This window comes from Phasianus colchicus, chromosome 1 (genome assembly GCF_987193195.1).
Source record: "Phasianus colchicus chromosome 1, bPhaCol1.hap1.1, whole genome shotgun sequence".
Lineage (NCBI taxonomy): Eukaryota > Metazoa > Chordata > Aves > Galliformes > Phasianidae > Phasianus > Phasianus colchicus.
In genome coordinates this window covers 197,001,935-197,022,684 of record NC_143436.1, presented here as the reverse complement: position 1 = coordinate 197,022,684, position 20,750 = coordinate 197,001,935, and the positions used below count along the sequence as shown (strand labels likewise).

At 49.6% G+C, this 20,750-nt stretch overlaps 1 protein-coding gene across 4 annotated transcripts in view; it reads right to left on the bottom strand.

Moving 5' to 3' along the window:
- Window positions 1-17,512, bottom strand: part of GDPD5 (glycerophosphodiester phosphodiesterase domain containing 5) — a 159,168-nt gene extending 141,656 nt beyond the window's left edge. For 3 of the 4 annotated variants that reach the window (XM_090134281.1, XM_031606105.2, XM_090134285.1), the window contains exon 1: window positions 17,261-17,512. The gene's annotated coding sequence lies outside the window, so the exon portion shown is untranslated. Of the gene's footprint in view, window positions 1-8,916; window positions 9,070-17,260 lie in introns of those variants that run through there. The other variant, XM_090134282.1, reaches the window with a different exon arrangement.
- Between the last annotated feature and the right edge of the window lie 3,238 nt (window positions 17,513-20,750).

The following is a 20,750-nucleotide window of genomic DNA, read 5'->3' as shown; positions in this document are numbered from 1 at the left end:
GACTCTTACAGCTCTGATCCCTTGGATTTCACCCCACTTCGTGACATCCCATCTCCAAGAGAAGCCTTCAACTGCAAGATCTGCCCCCAGGCTGCAGTTCAGGGAGATGCTTCATGATGCTCTGACAGCACCTTCCTGAGCACACGGAGAGACAAGTGCAGCTTGCTGCTGGTGGCCAACCTCTCAAGTGTGGCAACAAACCAGCGTGCGTGCCAGGCGCTGCTCTCCAAGCTCAGTTCCCACTTGTCAGCATCCAGGTTGTGGTGAAGTCGTACCTTCCCACCTCCTGTGCATTAAAATAGACTTATTCCAGGCTCATCATCAACACCAACCTAAATTCCATCTGTTTCTACCGAGATAAAGATCGTTCTGAGGTCGCTCTGCTGTGTACCTGTGACACTGCTGCACAGGGAATGGAGGGATGCGTGGTGCCAAAGTTAGCAATTGGTTTTGCTCAGGGTTGACTCTGGTCCAGGTGCAAGGCAACAGCACTGTGCTATCTGAGCACCCAAATCAATGCAGCAAGCACAGCATCAGTAAATGGCAGTTTCACCATCATTGCCAGTGGACAAGAATCCAGCTTCTCTGCAGTTCAGTTCACTGCATGTTTATTTTTTTTAGCTATTAAAAATATGGAACCCTTCCTCCTGGTGCTACGGTGCACAGACAATATTCAGGATGGGAAAAGCTGGCAAAAAAAACCACAGCAGCACCAATATTTCTCCCTATAAGAACGGGATTATAGAACTGAAATGCTGTCCAGAGCATCCAAAGCAGGTAGGCTGCATAAATGTAGCAGCAAGCTGGAGGAACAGAGAGGTAAATAGCAGGAAAGCAGGCAAGAAATAAGAGGTGTGATTTTCTTTGGCAGTATAATTATGAGTGATCAAGCTATTGGGTGACAAATCCATTTGCGTTGTGTAAATAGAGGCAACCAAGCCAAAACTAACACCAGGAGGGCACTGACTTACTGCAGTCATTGCACTTAGTGACAGTTTGAATGCAGTTTGATACTGTCATCATTGCAGTCAGTGGACAGAAGCAGGACCAACACAACCAAAATGCTCACAAACATCTCCCAAAGCTGTGTTTGTCAGGCAGGTGCTGCATGGGAGGCTTTGTTGTACACGTGGTTTCCACAAGGAATGAGATACTGACATTACTAACCATGATTCCAGCAAACACCCCATTGAGGTGTCCACCCACCCATCCATGTACTGATGTTGCTGTGTACAGCACTGTACCTCAAGTTATGGTTGTAGATGGGTAAACATCCACAAAGGTTGGCATTTCCCACAGGGACAACAGGGATGGGAAATCTTTCTTCAACAGGTAATAAGCAGCAAAGCCAGCATAAAAAGACAAGAAAAATAACTGCACCTATGCAGCCATTGCCTGGGACACTGAAGGGTTGTATGAGAATTCCAGACCTTATTCAGCACACATGGAAAAGTCAAAGATGCCAGTCTGACAACAGCACATCCACCACCAGGCTCACGCTTTGAGTCTTGAGTGTTTTGAGAGAAGCCATGCATCTTCTCAGCCCAGAGCCACCCCTCCAACAGAGGGCCAATTCCCTTCTCCAAGGGCTGCAGGATCAGGAGAAAATGGAGAATAACTCTGGATACAACCATTGCCTGGGCAACCTGTACATATTCCACACTGGATATTAGGAATAATTTCCTCTCCAAAGAGTGGTAATGCACTGGCACAGCTGCCCAGGGAGTGGTGGGGTCCCCATCCATGGAGATTTTAAGAAACCATGGAGATGTGGCACTGGAGGACATGGTCAGTGGGCATGGTGGGGTTGGATCTGCAGGTCTTGGAGGTTTTTTCCAACCATAATGATTCTGTGATTTTGTGTCTGGATGCCATGTGGAGCTTGAAGCCAACAGGCGATGAGCATCTCATGCCACATCAGGATCAGCTTCAGACCCACAGCCCAAGCCATGCTGCGTACCAACCCAGTGGCAGCTTCCAGGCTGGTCCCAGTTTGACCCTGAACAGGTATCACTCTTGGACCTAGTAAGAAATCCTTCCAAAAAGGTGCTTGCCTTGTTCTCCCTGGCATGTGTGAAAGCCACTAAGCTGCCACAGGAACTTCACAGAAGAGATTTGGAGTTATTTTACAGCTACTCAACAACATCAAGTGTACACAAAAACATACACCTAAATAAAGGTACCAAAAACTCTTGCTCTGCCCCAGAGCAGATGTACTTTTCGTTCTTTTGTTCCAGGTAGATGAAGCATTTCAGGGATCCTGAACATGTCCTCACCAGCCCCACCTGTGTGTCAGTATTTCACAGCAATGTGTGCTGTGCTGCTCTGCTCATGCCATGGGAATCTCTCCAGGTTATCAGCTCAGCAAAAATTGGACTTGACAAGGTTGGTCAGGGTAAGCAGAAGCCTCGATCTCTCTCTTGATTAAATCAGCTTTCACTCCATTCTGTGTTTTACCTTGTAACAGCTCATAAGCTGTCCTAAAAAGGCTTGTTTATCTCGAGAAATGCCTTTTTCCAGCAACGTGGGGAGAAAAACTGTCTCTCCAAAGCAACCCCCGTGCTGGTCCCACCTGCACAGAGGTGTTTCTTGGTGTGAACAAGGCAGTGCCTCCACAGCAGTGATGTTTTACAACCTGGGAACACCAGTGGAGGGCTGAGCCTGCGACATGGGGCAGGTGCCATTTCAATATCGAATGCAAGGAGCCAACACATTGCCTACTGCCCTCCTCCCAGAGCACCCCCAGAGCCTAAAGCAGGCTGGTGAGGCAGAGACAGGCTCAGCTGTCAGACACTTCTGCTCTGTGTGAACATCTCCTGGGGAAAAGCAGTTAAGCACAGCTTAGAGACCTGTAATCACACCCATAGGACTGGGGTTTCACTCTCACCCCAGCTGATCCACGGTTACTGGGAAAAAAACCTCCAAACCAGAGCTCTTTGGGTTTGAAGACCACTGTTATATCCCCAGTTCAACCCCAGAGTACCAAAAAATACAGATCCGTTGGAATGAAAAGCAGTAATGCTCACATAACAGTGTCTAGATGCAAAACACTGCACAGTGAGCCTCCCACAAGGTCACATAATAGTCTCCATGTCCCTGCCACAGCAGCAGGAAAGCTTCCCCTTTATCACCTTCATGCCCCACTGGCTCCAAAGATGCTCTTTGAACTCAGACTGTTGGCACACCCAGCACAAAGGCAGCAGAGCCCTTCACCAAAGGACAGCCCCCACAAAGCTCCCTGCTATTTTCAGCAAAGGTGCAAGTTTTTTTGGCATTGAATTCCATCCATCAATGTGCAAAAAAAAAAAAAAAAAAAAGACAAATTAAGTGTTTGGCATTTGGTTATTGCATTGGACCAAGACCACTAGGAAGGGAAAAGGTGAAGGATGGAAATCGTTGCAGATTCCCTTTCCTAATCCCATCTCCATCCATCCCACTCTGTTTTTAGTAGCAGTGGTTCTCCAGGGGCCCTCTGTCACTGCTCACGTTAAAATGACATTATCATAGAATCATACAATAACCAGGGTTGAAAAGGACCACAATGATCATCTTGTTTCAATCCTCCTGCTATGTGCAGGGTCGCCAACCAGCAGACCAGGCTGCCCAAAGCCACATCCAGCCTGGCCTTGAATGCCTGCAGGGATGGGGCATCCACAAATGCTGAGGTAATAACTGAGCACTCAGCTATAACTATCTACTCAGCTTGAAAGCCAGGCATAGAGTCCAGTCTCCTGCACAGCACTAGACCCTCACAATCCTCAACCCTTTCCAACCCCCACAAAAAATCCCATCCTTCAGACACCCCCCACCACATTCCTGCAGGCATCGCACGCCCCATCCATCCCAGCCCATCACCAAGATGGATTTCCACCGAGTCACCTCCCTGCTGATGCCATCCCTGTCCTCCCATGGCACTACAAAACCACCACCTTCAAATTCTCCTATTCTCTTTGACAGTATTGTTTGCCCATTGCAAGAGGACTGCAAGAGGAAACCATTCCTACAGTGCACACACTACACTTTAAGATAGAAGGATAACAATTTAAATCACAGCCTCACCGCAAACTCAACAGTGGAGGTTGTCAGGTAGATTGCATTTAACTCTGCCAAGGATTCAGATGCTCGAAGTGGGAGCAGTGTGGTTGAGGGTGCCATTTATGCACCCCAATGGCACATTTGCAGTGCTGTTCTCTCTAGGCTGTAGCTTTATTCTGCCAGAGGGGCTGTCACCCTCCCGGAACACTCCGACCACATTGTTGGAGCTGTATGTCCACGTTTGTTAGAGCAGACAGCTGAGAAGTTGAGTTTACCAGCTCAAATCAACGGTGCCACAGCAGGAGCAGGCTGAGTAATCAATCCACCTATGGAGTCACTTCCTAGGAACAAGACTCTTCCCTTGATAGATGGCTGCTTTACAGCTCCTTTGTGGTTCTTCACTGGGTGAACGTATGAAAGCTCTGCACAAATACTCCTGAGATATCAGGGATCCAGCAGGTGGCTTCTACTGTCAACTCCAATCTTCAAAGTGGGAGATACTGAGGACACATGAACCTTACACTGCCCCACCAACCCATCCGGAGGTAGCAGCATCTCTGTTTTGCAGACACCCTCATCTCCATCACCAAAACCACGGGGGAGGTGGGTGTAAAGCATACAGGAGTCCCACTTATCTTTCCTTCAGAGCTGCCATTGCAGCATCAATCCTTGCATCTACCTTGCACTGCGAGGACACACAGCCAACAGATGAAGCGTTTCAGTGATCTCAGAACCAGGATGCAGATGGCAAAATTAAAACTAATGCCTCTTCTCTTTCCTCTTGGACTCAGAGCAAATACTTGCCCTGAAACTCACATCAACTGCTCGCTCGTGTAACTCCACGCAAAGACCTGTTTCAAGTTTACACCACTCTTCAGTCACCCACAGCTGAAAATAACTGGCCACAGGATAGCACTGACAGGAAGAAAAAGAGGAGCTCCTTTCCTGTCCCCATCTCTCGTGGGGAGCGAGAGAACCATGAGCCTTGCAAGGAGCATCAGCTACACCTGGACAAGAGTGAAGATTGATACAGCCTGCATAAGACTGTAATGAAGTGAGCCTTACAGAAAAACAGTATGGAAACAAAGGCATCTCTTGTTTCTAAAGGAACATCGCAGTTGAGAGTCACTGCTTTAAGCTTAAGAAAAGCCCACTGAGGCACCCAAGGGGATAAATAAGTGATCTCTGATGCTTTGCTATCTATGCCAAGCCAGCATCGTCTCCTCTGGAGAAGGAACCAAGGCACAAACCTAAAGGCTCTGCCCAGAACTATATCCTAGCACATCAGGCCGTCTACTCATGCCAAAAAACAGTCCCAGGCTTTCTGTCCAAGCCTGTAGGAATGTGGGATTGCAGAAAAAAGCCTGGAGCAATTTGCTTGCAGTTTGCTGTTTTCCCAGCTCATCTCTCCTTCATCCTGTGAGAGATGCTGTGACAGTGCTTTCAACATCATCTTCACACAGCAAGACTTCTCCTGACACAGATGCTGAACCAGAGTGGTTCAGGACATGAGCTTTCATGCTGCCTCTACCATCTGTGCTTGAATTGAAAGCAGAAAGGCCTGGCTATCTTGGGGTGGTGAGGAAAACCAGGGACCCTTGAAGTCCATTGGGTCCCACCCCCTGCAATGCACAGGGACACCCACAGCTCCATCAGTGCTCAGAACCCCATCCCCTGACCTTGAATGTCTCCAGGGATGGGACACCACCACCTCTCTAGTGGTTTAAAGTCTCAGAACAGGAAAATGAATTAAATAAAGCCCTCACGTTTCATGGCAAGGAGAGGATGTATTACTCCTGGGACACAAAGCTTTTCCCACATGCAGTCAGCTGCCACCTTCCCAAGTCTCTCACCTGGCACTGAGCCTTGGGGAAAACCCAATCCCTATATACCCTCTCAGACATCCACAGCACAATCTATTTCAACGCTCAGCCCTTTGCTGTTGAATTTATTTTTTAGCAGCAGCAATGCTGCCTCAGCCCAGTGCTCCCTCTCAACAGCTCTGCTGTTTAACAAGCATTAAAGTTGATGGTGCATGAGACATAACGTGGTTTTACTCACACCCCTGTCCATGAGCTGGCTCGGTAGAGCTCTCAGCCACAAGTGTTCTAGCCAGTATTTTTTTGGAAGGAAAGGCATGAGATAAAGCCAGCCCGAGACAATTAAATACATGAAACCCATCACCAAAAATGGTGATTTTGGGAGCACAATGCTCTACCACAGCAATGTGCTTCGGGGTGGCCAGAAAGAAGTCAGCAGCAGTTGAGCCAAGCCCACAAGAAGGTGATTTGAAACCCAGATCTTGGTCAAGCACTTGGACATCCCCCACAAACAAAAGCACTCTGTCAGGAGCTTTCCTCTCCTATAAACATTCCATAAATCTTCGAAAGTAATCATCTTCTGGAGTCTTGGAGGAAAGAAAAAAGTGGAACAAAAACGCCACAACAGGAACAAAAAAATTGTGCTGAGATTCAGACCCGATGCCAACACGTGGAAGGTTCAAGGGCAGATAGTAGACAGGAATTTAAGATGTTTGATGCCTTCTTCCACCACTTGTTCACCTCCTCTTCCCTGCAGACCTATCGCCAGGCTCCACCTCCGCTGTGTTTCACCCCCAACTTGAAGCAGAGAATTTCCTCTCAAAATACAGAATGGTTTGGGGTTCCAGTGTGCAGCTCCCTAGGTGAAAAGAAGCACCACTCACTGCAACCACCTTCCCACAGAGCAAGAGGCTGTTTGTGTTTAGATACTGGAGGTGGAAAACGAGAGAAATTTCACAGAGAAGCTGCCTTAAGTGGAAGGTCTTTGAGATTTAATGTGTCAATAGATGTTCCTTATCCCCAGCTCCACAACACTGAGTCAGTTCACATGAAGCTGTTAGCGTAGCAGTCAGATGGCTTTGCTATCTGGTCCTGGAATTGGATAGCCCCAGGAACTCACATTTCCACTCATTTTAAGCCTAGCTTTTTTTTGGATTACCTTGCTAGCGCAAAGCTGAGTTAGAAACATTGGATGCAGTGTTAAATCCTGTTAGCTGATTACACAGCTGAGCAGTAGCAAGTGTTTGCTGAAAAGCTGAACCCAACGACTCGATCTGGGAGCCAGATGGTCACGCTGACCTTGTGTAACAGCAGCAAGCTCCTGGTTTTGTCCAAATGCCATCTCTTTCAACAGCTCAGGCTATCTGCTGCACAGACAGGGCTGACATTCCATGCAACAAGCTTGGCTTGGTCAGATGAAATCCAGGAGCATGGCTTTGCAGAGAGCACGAGTACTGCTGCCATCAGCCCATAGCACGTGGTGTTCGTGCCAAATCCCAGCTCCCTCCAGTCTCCACCTCCTGCCATGCCAACAGTTGGGTCAAGCCAGCCCTTGTACCACCCATGCTGCCTTCTGAAGAAACCCCTCCAGTGCAAAAGGAAAGGAAATCAAGTTATGCTAAAACTGCAGTAAAAATAAAGCCTTCAGGGTGCCCAGAAAGGTGGTGGTGCCCCATCCCTTGGAGACATTCAGGGTCAGGGGATGGGGCTCTGAGCACTGGTGGAGCTGTGGGTGTCCCTATGCACTGCAGGGAGTGGGACCCAATGGCCTTTAAGGGTCCCTTCCAACTCCAACCGTTCTGTGGTTCTAAAAGCAGTCTGGGACATCTTAACACAGGCAGCAACAAATAGGACTGATGTGTCCTGAGGTCACAGTAGAGGTGACACTGCACACAAGAGGACACAGCCTGGAAGCCATGGCCAACGGCAAGTGATTCAGGTTTGATCTCACTTCCCCAGGACTACCTGTATATGTACAACATCAGTGGCCAGCAACATGGAAAACAACAGGGAAGCAAACAAGAAAAGCACCTTCCCACTTTGCTCCACTCCCTAATAGAATCAGAGACTGACTGGAAAAGATCTCCAACCCCAACCCACCCACCATGTCCATGTTCCTCAGTGCCACATTCCCATGGCTCTGGAACACCCCCAGGGATGGTGACACCCTCCTCTCCTCTCCTCTCCTCTCCTCTCCTCTCCTCTCCTCTCCTCTCCTCTCCTCTCCTCTCCTCTCCTCTCCTCGTGCAGCCTGTGCCAGCCCTTGACAGCTCTTCCCAAGAATAAGTTAGGAGCAACTAAAGAACTGAGTTCCCTTTCCAGGTCCCTTGACTTGTTCCTGACTATCCAATTCCACCCTCTGGGCTCCAACCATCTTTGGGAACAACTTTTTTGGAGGCTGGAGATGAATGTTTTTACTTCCTAAGACAAAAAGAAATCAGAATTAACTGTGTTGTTATTTTTTAGAGAGTAGCTGTGGCCACCCACCCTCTGGAGAGAGCTCCAAGTCACAGACCCCGAGAGGATGGAGATGCCTGCATAGGGATGGAGTCAGCTGCCCAGATCTGAAGGACAAGATGTGCCCGTGCTCAGACTGCAGCAGCCTTTCCACTCATCTCAATGCATTCAAGGCAGCACACAGAAGTTCCTGGGAACAACAAACTTGCAAATCACAGTGGGACACTTGGCCTCACTCTACACCACTGCACCTTTCACTGCTGTCAGCCCAGGTCTCCATCATCCCTGCTGGTGCCCTGAAAGAGCATCAAGCAACATTGGGAGATTCATCCTCCTTGCACAAGTATTCAATAGCTGGACAAAAGCACCAGGAGCCCACTCTCCATGCAGGAGGAGGTGGGTCCCTCAATTTAATACACCCTGAAACCACTCCTGCCAATCACCAGCTGCCTCATTGCACCCTCAAACACGCAGCACAGTAACCAGCTGCCTGCATTCAACACAAATGCTTGGCCACTTTACAAGCCTCCCTCCCCACGTTATTCCCTGCCATTAAAAAAAAAAACAACACAACAATAATAAAATGCATTTAAGAGGGACTTACCAAGAGGCAGCACTTCAGCAAAACACCTTGCTGAACGTTTCTGTTCCGCTCAAGGACCTGAAACATCCACCTCTCCTGAGCCCTGCCGATGGTTTAAGTTTTAATAGGGCCGATAAGCTCCCAGCTGGAACAGCTCTCACGCAGTCGGTTTTATCTGCCGCCCAGCACACTCGTTACAGAGCCTTTCTTATCACTACTGCAAATATCAGCAGAGATAGAGAGCAGCACGTAGCGCCCAGGGAGGGAGGCTGCAGAGATACAAGTGGACACTTGGTCTTCTTGACACTGTTAGCCCCCAGACCTGCGACCTCATGAGCTCGCTGCTCCTCACCCCAGGTACCCCCAGGCTCTACAAAGCGAGTCCAAAATCCAGCCCATAGAGTGCTTAGGGAGAGGTGTGGAATAGAGTCCAGACATTCAGGCAGATCTCCCTGCAGCTCAGCTACAAACTGCAGGGAAATGAAGGAAAAAGCCAATAGTCCTTGGGGGGAAGAAGCCACGAGAATTTAAGTGATGGCCCCATGGGTCTGATAGAGCACTCAGCACTACTGTGGCCCCAGAAGCTTGGATTTAAAGACTGCCGTGATGGAAGGCTTGTAGCACAGCAAGCTGATGCTTTTAGAAATATAAAGGACCCCTTCATTTAAGTTCATTCTGCTCTTGGAGATGTCTCTAAAAGTCAGGACCTCAGGTTACAGCTTCCACCAAACTCACAGGCTCCAATCCTGTGAACTAATCACCTTTCCTGCTGCAACACAAAGGCATTTAGCACATCAAGATGATAAAACCCCGCGGGGTTTTCAGGCCAACAGGAGCCTTTGCCTTCAGGTCAACAACTCAAATCCAAACCTGTTATTAACCTCTGCCCAAAGCTCTCACCCCTCCCGTTTGCAGGTGAAGCATTTATCACCCCATACCAGGTGACACAAGGACAGGTCACAAGCATCATCTGGGCTTCCTAGCATGTCAATACCCAAGAATCTTGAAACCAGCAGGCACCAAAGCTTTCCCAGCCTGGCAGATGGATTGCAGCAGGCAAGTTATTCGCAACAGCTCCCCAAAAGTACCCCCTAATGAAGGACAAATGAAGAGTATTTCCAGTCTGCAGTGACGTTTGGTGGAGTTGGAGTTGCATTACAGACCCAGGACAAGAGCAATGCCAGCAGGTTTTGAGGGCTGGAAACCCAAATCTGGAGGAACCAACCTTGTCTTCGAGGCCAAATCCAAAACTAGAAGGACGAACCTCATGTTTGAGGCCAAGAGCTTCCTCCCCATGTTCTTCTGGGGAAGACTAACAGGTGTGTTGAGGCTTTAGCTGGATGTCTCAGTAGGTACATCACTCCAAGAGCTCCGACAGCTCCTAGCTGGTGGCTATGCCACTTAATATCCACTGCAGATAGCAAAGCCATAGTAAAACTCTCCCACTTCCACCAGTTTGCTGGGATCCAATCTGCACGAGTCAGTCACCCATCAAGCCCTGGAGGCAGCTGTATTAACTCCTGCCTATAAAACACACCATTTCACAGCTACTTTGTGGTCACCAGCACTACCCAAGAAGGAGGATCTGTGCCGTTCCCTAAACAGTGCCAAGCATGTCCCCAAATGCCACAGCTGACAGCAGACATATGGCCTCTGCAGGACATCAAGGACAGCGTGCAGCCAGCTGGTTTCCTCCATCCTGGTGCACTGATCACCCCAACGCCCTCTCCCTTCAGAAGGAAGAAGCAATCTGCCAGGCTACATTGAGTTCATGGACCTTGCTCTACCACATACACCTGTCTCCCTTCAGACTGCTCACAGCAACCAGTGTTGCTTGCTTACGGACGTTTCCCTTATTTAAAGAGGAAGAAATAAGGTTGACAAAATGCTAATACCTAATGGCCACATGTGAGAAGAAGAGCTGAAACCCCAGAAGGCTGCAGGGGGCACCTGGAGGGACACATCCTTTAGGTGCTGGCCTTCACCACCGCTCCTCCTGCCTGTGTTTTCAGGGACAGCAGCTGCCCTGCTATCACCCCACAAGCAGATTGCTATTTCTTTGCAGAACAGAACTCCGTGGAGCCCCTGCACAGCGTGTTTCAGCAGCAGCAGGGTGACCTTGCCTGGCAGCGTAAAGAGACACCGGAGCACGCTTACTCCCATCACATTAACATTTTAACATATACAGCTGTCTTACCCACAAGCACACTGCATTCCTGTATGTTATACAGCTCTCCAAAGCCTTGAGATCCAAACAAAAAAACCCCATCCTTGCGCAAAACAAGACCGATTAGGGAGCACTTGCGATAAGGGGAAGTCTCTCCAGCCAAGCTGTAAACTTCGCACGTTAAATTAGGCTTTTAATGAGGATGAGAAGCACTCGGCGATTAATTCAGAGCTGGGTACGAGTTTTGCTGCTCTGCTTTAACACAGATTCTGCCTCCAGGAATAAAAACAGGAGAGCACAGCTGCAATGAGCTCACCAGCATGCCAAACCCAAGCAGAGGGGTAACCCACCCCCAAAACTGGAGCTGCTCACCACTCCAAATTCACAGAGCATCAAATGCAACACAGCAAGCAGCTCAGGAGCTCACAGCACTCAGCTGACAAGCACAAGGAGATGCTGTATATGTATTTTTAGCAAGCTTTTTGCTATCTCTGTAGAGGCTGGAAAAGAGGGTTTGCAAGCTGAGCGCAGAGCAATCCTTCCTGATAAACATAATTTGCATGTTAACAGGAACACGGCTGAAAATAGAAGGCTGGAGAAGCCATAAGGCCTCACCTCTCTGCTTGATGAATTGCAGGGCTCCTAACGAACCGCACACAGGTTGTTACAGGGACTGCTCAGCCGTGCTGCTCTGCAGCTCAGAGTGCCGAACTCCAACCAGCATGGAGAAACCCCAACCCAAAACACTCCAGAGGGGAAAAAAGTTGAGAAAAGCCAACCAAATCCCACAGCTGCATTTCTGCACGGACACCCTGCCAGGACACCAGTGCTCCCAACTGCAATAGGTGTGAGTGATGGCTTAAAGTCTCATCGGCAAGATGCATGAATAATGAGCAGACAGAACGACACCAAAATTCCCACAGTACCCACGGATGCCATCACTGCTGTATCAGGTGACTTCCTACAAAACATCACCCACCTGACTCCCTCGGAAAGCTTGTCTACCCTGGGCTTCTACCTACAGCAAAGCAGTCGGGCTGGAGAGGTGGGACTCACACATTTCATAGAATCATCATAGAATGATAGAATGGCCTGGGTTGCAAAGGAGCACAATGTTCATCCAGCTCCAACCCCCTGCTGTGTGCAGGGTCGCCAACCAGCAGACCAGGCTGCCCAGAGCCACATCCAGCCTGGCCTTGGATGCCTCCAGGGATGGGGCATTCTTACCCTACAGAACCTCTCTTATCCCCAAGGAAGAGCCAGAGGTCAAAGGGTTGGATGAGCCCTTCCCACGCCTACAGCTGGGACATGCAGGATATGCTTTAACCCCAAAGAACAGTATTAGGAAAAATTTATTCTCCAAAGGAGCAGTCAGGCATGGCACGGCTGCCCAGGGAGAGGGGTCACCATTCCTGGAGGTGTTCCAGAACCACTGAGATGTGGCACTGAAGTCATTGGGCACGATGGAGTGGGTTGGGGATCTTAAAGGCCTTGAAAGGGCCACGCCTGCCCCTTCACACCACACTTCTGCACTTGCAGAAGGGTCTGGGGAATCCAGCAGGGCAAAAAGCCCAGACACAGCCTCAAATCATTAAGCCCCAAAGCTCATTAAGTGACTGCTCTGGGATTAAAAAGGCTTCCCAGCAGTGCTCAGTGCATCCCTCACCACCCCATGACCTCCTGGGTATGACCAGCAGCCGCAGGGCTCCTGTTGACTTGTTCAGACTCTTGGTCTGACAACTTAATTGGTTTTATTTGTTTTGCTGCAGTGCTGCAGTAGACGACCAAACCATTGACTTGATTTAAGATGGAGGCAATTTCATTTATGATGGGGTGACTGTCAGCACGAGAGATCCATCGATACAAGACAAGTGGCTCAAGATAGAGTCTAGCAGACGATTAGCATAGAAACACACAGCCAACCCATTATGCCTCTTTAGATGCTGTATTTGGAATAACTATTAAAGGAAACACTGCTCCTCACCTTGTGCTATTTAAATCAGATGCAAAATGCTGAGCAACCTCTGCAATGGGAGCCTAAAACTCAGCGCAGCTAAAAAACAGTGCAATGGAGCTGGTACCCAGATTTGTGCATCATCTGGGATGAGGTCTGGTTTGCCTCCACTCTTCATCTCACTCTTCATCGAGGAGGAATAATAATAGCAGTAACAACCATATTATTATGGCACTGCTGCCCAGAGCTTTGTGCCCCATTCCTGGAGGTGCCTGAGGCCATGGAGGGGTCTTGGGCAGCCTGGGCTGATGGGGGACATCCAGCCTATGGCAGGGGAACTGGATGATCTTGAAGGTTCAGTCCAACCCAAGCTATTCTATGACGATTCTACAAACATCACCAGCCCACTTCAGCAATTCCTGGATAAGGAGCCACAGAAATCACTGCCAAAAACACATCCACAAGAGAAACATTTTTCATGGAACTGGTCCTGCCCAGAGGTAGATAGGGAAAAGGGACAGAGTTCCATCACGACATGTAATGGATTCAGCATATGAAAACACACGGTGTGGCAAGAAGGACCTGAACAAGGAGAGATTTCCCATTGCCACCCAAGAAGGTCTGCATTGAAACACTCTTCAAGGGAACGTGCTGTACCTTGAAACCACTTCTTGGCAGAGGCGTTGTGCAAATATTTAGTTACGTATAAAAATAAGGCTTTTTTGGGCTATTGAGCAATGACAGCCTATTCCACCAAGCATCCATACAGTCATCCTGCCAGTCCCTGGGGGTATTTTTGGAGGAAGTGGGGAGAACTATGGAGGGGAACAGCAGCACAGCCAAACGCCTGCACGCAGCTTCTCTGAAAGCAGAGACGTGCATTAAAGTAGCTGCATCTAATCACTGTTTATAGATGGGCTGCCAAGCAAAAGCAACTGCTATAAACAATCCCTTTAATCCCTTTTTTCCCCTGCATCATGCGCCCAGTCATCCTACAGAGGTTTGGTAAACACCATAAGTGCACTCATGGTCAGCACATCTGGAACAGAGATATCTTTTGCTCGGGGAGGGAAGGAGGGGGACAAGGCAGTGAGGTCCCATATGGGGAGTGGAAATCACACCCTTGGGTGGGAATAAGGTGGCACTGCCGTAAAGGGAGCAGCTTGTTGGTGTGACACTGCCCTCTCCTGAGCAGAGGGAACACTCAGCCTCATGCCACTTGATTTTGGGGAGCAGCAGCCCTGAACGCTCAGTGCCAACAGATAAAAGAGCTGAGTGGAAAAGGAGAAGCCAAGAGACACCACTTACCCCACAGCTGCTGTGGTGACCACCAGCAAAACAGCAGCAGCCTCCTCCCACCAACAGCCCTTATTATTTTGCTGTACAAAGAGGAACTCCCAGAGACACCTCTTTCCCCCACCATTTGGTCTCCCTGAGGTGTAACTAGCAGCTGCTGCAGCCTAATGATGCCTCTTTATGGCAGGAGCCAAGTGGCTGCCAGGTGGATCCCATTGCTACCAAGAAGGTGTGAAGCATCTCAGTCATCTCAATCAGGGAGCACAAACGTGTAATTTGCTCATTAAAAAGAAGTTTCAAACTGGCATCACCCCCTAAGAAAAGCATGTCCTTTACAGAGCCCCCACACACCCATACCCACCTCCAACCCCAAGGCTCTCAACGTTGGCCAAACTATGATGCACAGGTCAAGAGCTGCAGAGCAGCTGTTGTATTTCAGAGATGCAACCACATCCTTTTATCTCCACCCTCAGCAGGACCTAAAAACCAGCTAAGGGCTGCTGATCCCTGCAGGGGTGTCTGCTGGAAGGGCACCCAAACCTATCACCACCACTGAGCACCTGAATGCTGTGCAGACAACATGGGCAAAGGGGATGTTCCCTATCAAGATCTTCACCTCAACTTACAACAGCATTTGCAGATTGCAGTTCTTGTAACCCGTACAGCAGCGTGCTTAAAAAAGAAAACACAACAATAATAAAAAAGAAAGTGACCCCTGTAATAACTTTAATGCAGTTACCCGAGATCAAGTGCGCATGGCACGTTGCAGCTCGAAGTGCAGGAAGCCACCCCTGGCCCCTGCAGTTGGCTCATTATCTCACTACAACCTCCCTGCTTCATAAAAGCAATTTGTTGCCTTGCTGAAACGAAACCCTTTATCATTAATTCCAAGCCAGCAGCTCCTGAATCCACAGCCCGACGCTAAATAAATTTGATCGAACCCAAACTCATTTTCTTTGTGCTGCTCGTTGTCGAGGCTCAAGACAAACATCAGTCATGCTTCGCCTTCAAGTACAGAATTCATTGCAGGGAGGAGCGTAACGTGCGGAACATGCTTATTTAATAGAAAAAGTACTGCTTGACAGAGACACCCGCTACAAAATGAACTCTGAGCTCATATTTGCCCTCAAAGCAGCAGCAGCAACTTCCCAGAGCAGCTGGAGGGAATATTGGCCTTAAAGATGCTTCAAGTCTCAATGGGGGAAAAGGTGGGGATGGGTCGGGGTTGATGATCCTGGAGGTCTGTCCCAAATGTAATGACTATGATTCAATGAATGAGTGGGAATGGTGGGGATGGGTTGGGCTTGGTGATCTTGGAGGTCTTACCCAACCTTTCTGGTTCTATGCAAATAGGTTCCAGTCACAGCCTTGAAGGATTCAGGTGGACAAAGCTGCGTGGTGCATTAAAGGACGGCTTCCATAGCAATGTGACTGCCAGAATGAGGCAGGACACTCGTTCCCTCTAGCTTCTCCCCAGCCACACCTGCCAAGCTGGCAATTTAGGAGATGGACAGCAGGTGGAAGGCACTCATCCTGCATCTGTGAGAGATCCAAACCCAAAAAAAGCTCTTTAAGAGCTGGTCTAACTTTTGCTGCTGATGGCACTGTGTTTCCTGGCAGCTGGAAGCAGCGAGGGGAGAACAGCATGCTGGGGCTCAGTGCTCCCCATGCCTGACATAACCCTGCCCTGCAAAGTCTCACAGAGTGAGCACTCATTTTCCAGCAAAGAGAGCCATCATTCTTTTTTCCTTTAATGATGCAGCATTGTCACTATTCCGATCATATATCCGCTATCCCTTTCCAGCCCCAAAATAACCCCTTCAACCCACATGATGGCAAGTAATAATAGCAGCCATGCCAACCCACCCCTAAGAACCAGACTTTGAAAATCCCATTTTGGGGTTGGGTTTTTTTGGTTGTTTTTTTTTGTTTTTTTCTCCTGGCTGAAGAATCCCCGTTTCCATCTGGTCGGGGCGAAACGCTGCAGCTTCAACATCGGGAATTGCTACAACAGACCTTTTCCAGAGGAAAGCTCACATTTCCATTTCCACTGCGATTCCCCAACGCCCAGTTTTCTGGGCAGCGAAAACTTGTGAGGCAGCCTCAATAAAACAGCAAGGAGATTTCTATTTTTTTTTCCCTCTCCCTTTTCCTGAATTCCTTCTTTTCTTGAGTGATTTCTTTGCCGAGCATCGCGGGCAGGATAAGACCTTCTACATCTGTTCTATCAGTGCTGGGAAGGAATTCAGTGTGCTCATAGCAATAGGGCTTTGCTACGGGGTGATGTGCCCAAAAGCCACCTGGGGTATCCCCAAATGCCCCCTCAGGACGTCCCCATCTCAGCCTCATAGAGAGAGCTGGGTGTGGGATAGGCATGCTCCTCCAGCTCATACCAAGCAGGTGGTCAGAAAAACTCTGGGATTTTGGTTTCTTGGGGTTTTACAAGCCCTGGGGCAGCGGGACACGGCTGGTGGCATTATTTGAAGAGCGGAGTATAAAAATGAAGCATGACCTGTAAAACAAGTATGGCCCAAAGGAGAATCAGGGGTGGCTGCACCCACACCCTGGCAGCTGGGGGGGGGTCCTGGAGAGCTGGGGGTCCCCAGGTGCCTTTCCCAGGTGGGTGTCCCCCACTGCACGGTAGCATCCAGCATCTCCCAACTTCGCTTGGGATGCTCCCGGAAGGCAAGCTGCACATTTTTTGGAGGGGCACATCACTTGGAGAGGTCACAGAGAGCTAGGAAGGACTTTTTCTTTTTTTTTTTTCTTTTTTTTTTCTTTTTTTTTTTTTTTTCAGGGAAAAAGCACCTTTGTGGTCATTGGAGCAGCTTTTGGGGGTGAAACACCCAGCACCCTCCCCGGCTCAGCATCACCCCTCGTGTTCCCCACGGGAGAAAGAACGCAAAATTCCCCCCAGCCCAACCAGTCCGCTCCATCCGCCGCTTTACCTGCAGCTACCGCCGGGAGATCCTCCAGGTCGCCCAGCTCCGATGCGGGGAGGACCCCCGTCCTTTCCCAGCGATGCCCTCCACCCCCCCCGCCCCCGGGGGCAGCGATGCAGGCGGCGGAGCCGTCCCCGGGCAGCGCGGCGTTGGGGACAGCGACGGGTCGGGCGCGGGGCGGTGGCAGCGCGGTGTCCCCGCGTCCCCGCAGCGCTCCGATCTCCGCTCCGCCGCCCGCTCCCGGCTGCGGGGCGGGGGTTGGGGCGGGCGGCTCCGCCCCGAGCAGCGGGAGGAGGAGGAGGAGGAGGTGGAAGAGAAGGAGGAGGAGGAGGAAGGCTGCACCCTAAAGCTCGCAGCCTTTTTCTTCTCGCGGGTGTCCTTACGGTGCGCCCCACAGAGCCCCCCAAAAGCTGTCCCCAGGATGCGGCTTTGGGGGGGTTCCCCTCCGTGGAAAAGGCTTTTCCACCCCGGTGTGCCCCAAAACTCCACCCGAAGGGATGGGAAAGGCTTCTGTTGCTTGATCCCAAAGGGTTTGGCAATGATGGACCCCAAAAGGCTTCACAGCACAGCACTAATCATCTTTGCATTCATCCGCTCCCATCGTCGTCCTCTGAACGGAGAGGTTTGGAAATCCTCCATCCCGAGAGCAACATGGACACACACACACACATAAAATCGAACCACCATGGAAAATCTGAGCAAACAAGATCAAAAATATGGCTCACTTGGAAAACTTCTGCACAAATACAGCCCTGCACGCCCTGGGCTGCAGCAAAGCGGGCACCCGCAAATCCCAGGGAGCGCAGTGGTCAGGAGGGAAAATCCAGCACTGGTATCTCTGATTCTGAGATGCTGACATCCAAGGAAATTGTGCCTCCAAACCTGCTTGGAGGGATGCTTGGCGTGTTCCTGGACGGTTGGGTGGATATGGGAGAGAAGAGTCAGGCACACATTTGGGGACTGCAGCCTCCTGCCCCTGTAGAGGGGGGCCCTTTCCAACCCTATCATTTATTTTTTCACTCATTTCTCCCACTTGTGCGTAGCATATGCTAGATCCCGATCTCTCAGGTATTTTTTTTTTTTTTTTCCTGCAGATTTGCTGTTTTCCACCTTTTAGGGCCGTGTGCTGGGGCTGTGCATGGCCTAATAGGTGCAAAAAATGGAGATGTGCTGTCAAAACAGCGAGCGAGGTGAGACAGATACCAGGCTCCTCTTCACTGAGACGGAAAAAGCCAGAAGCAACAGCCTCTCTTTCCCCAAAAAAGCTCAAAAATAACACCCAAAAATTGCACTCTCCCACCAGAAAACCTCACTCTGGGGAAAGGACCAAAACCAGAAGATGAAAAAAACTGGGTTGCCACGCTAGGCTTGCATGGCATCACCACAGGCAGTGCTGCTGGGAGCTCCTATTCCAAATTCAGTTCCTTACAGCACTGCTGAGAGCAGTTGTTCCACAACCAGATGTCCTTCCAAGCCATCATTACCCCAAAACCCAAAGAAAACACCTCTGATGGGGTGTTTATTCACCCACTCGCTGAGTTTTAGGATGCGTTTCCATGCTTCTCCCTGCAGGGGAAAGGGCACAGGCACAGGTATTGGAGACACAGAGCAGAGCCCTGAGCGTCAGCCCTTGTGACTCCACCAGACTTTAAACAAGCAGGAGGGAATGCTGCGTGCTTGGGTGTCTGCCTAGGGATGGCCTCCTTGTGATTCCAGCAGAAATAGTTCGTCCGTTTGTAAGGATAGGGGAAGACTATTTTGTTTTGGCACCGGGAGGAATTATTCTTCTGACACTTGAGGTTCCAGAAACACAGCAGCTGCTCCGTGGTGTCAGCCAGGAACTCGCCTTTTACCATCCCCAGGAACATTTGCTGAGTGAAATATCTCCAAAAAGAACTGCAGTTTGTGCATTTTCAGGATTTTTCTCCAGCGTTGCCAGCTGAACCCAATGCAGACGTGGGGGAGCGCCGGGCTGGGCACTGCTTCCTTTTCCAGCTGCCTGCAGCAGCTGTGCAGGGAGGATTCTGTGATTCTGTCAGGAATGAGGAGCAGCAAACCCGTCCTCCCTTGCCAGCAGCACTTCTGCTGCTAGAGGCAATGCCCAAAGAGTCACGGAGAGACCGAGGGAAGGAAATTTCATATTAATTTCAGGACTGCTTCTAGGGAAACGTGTGCAGTTCTGGAGAGGGACGATGTTTTCAGGTTAAAAAACTTCCTGATTCCACACTTTGATTGCTGAATATTTAAGATATCTCCCTTTGGCACAGCTGGGATTTCTGCTGTGTTCATTCATAGAATTACAGAACCACTGAGGTTGGAGAAGACCTTTAGGATCTCCAAGCTCAACCCCAGCCCAGCCCACCATGCCCACTGCCCACGTCCCTCAGTGCCACATCCCCATGGCTCTGGAACACCCCCAGGGATGGTGACTCCCTGGGCAGCTGTGCCATTGGTATATGCCATATGCAGTCCATTTCCCAATGCTCTGGGATGCTTCCATAGTCAGATTTTGGGGAAGAGCAACAAACATCTCATAAATCTGCGATGGAACCAATGCCACGTTGGGATAGAGCAAGGCCTGAAGGTTGGCGTTGCAATCTCCATTTTGCAGAAGAAGAAAACAAGGCATTTTCAAGAAGCATGGCCAGCATTATCCAGAAGCCTCCTTCCAATGCTATGCTGTCTGTCTGTCCGTCCATGCGTGGGTAAATCCCAATGCCCACGGCATCCAACCAGCCCTGAGTGAGGGGAAGGAAGCGTGGCAGGGGACACACAATTGTTTTGCTTGTTCAAATACTCAGGGAATGCAGGACAAACAGGAGGGAGAGCTGCGTTTTCCTGTGTTTGTCCTGAGAATGTTTTCATTAAGGCACTTTTTCCTCATTCTTTCTCCAAGCCTTTGTGCCTCTAGTAAGGGTGAAGAGAGTTGATTGCAAGTGTCCCCTCGGGCTTTCTTATTTTGCCAAAATAACAAAGGGAGAACTTGCAAAGCTGTTTTTCCATTACAGACTGTGCATTTCCACCTCTTTCTCCATGCCCTTTCCCACAGAGGCAGTGGAGATGGGCTGGTGAGGCCTGGATAGCTCATCAAGTGTGAGCATGTGAATGTTTGATGTTACCCAGCAACTAGAGGTGAAGATAGTCAGGAAATACTTTGCCTGTTTGCACAATAGCTGTGTTTGATCTGCAGTAGGTTAACCCCACAGTCCCTTCAGGGGCAGATAAGATGAATGCACTTCAATAGCAGTCACTGGCATGGAATATCACTGCAGGTAAATCAGACCCCAGATGCCCTCCATCTCCTGTAATTCTTGCGTCAAAGTCTTCCTGCTTGGAGAAGAAACCATGGCAATGATGGTGGTCCAAATAGCTGGGCAACAGTGGTCCAAATAGCCATGCAACAATGGTCCAAATAGCCATCCAATGATGGTCCAAATAGTCATGCAGTGATGGTCCAAATAGCTGAGCAGTGATGGTCCAAATAACTGTGCAAAGA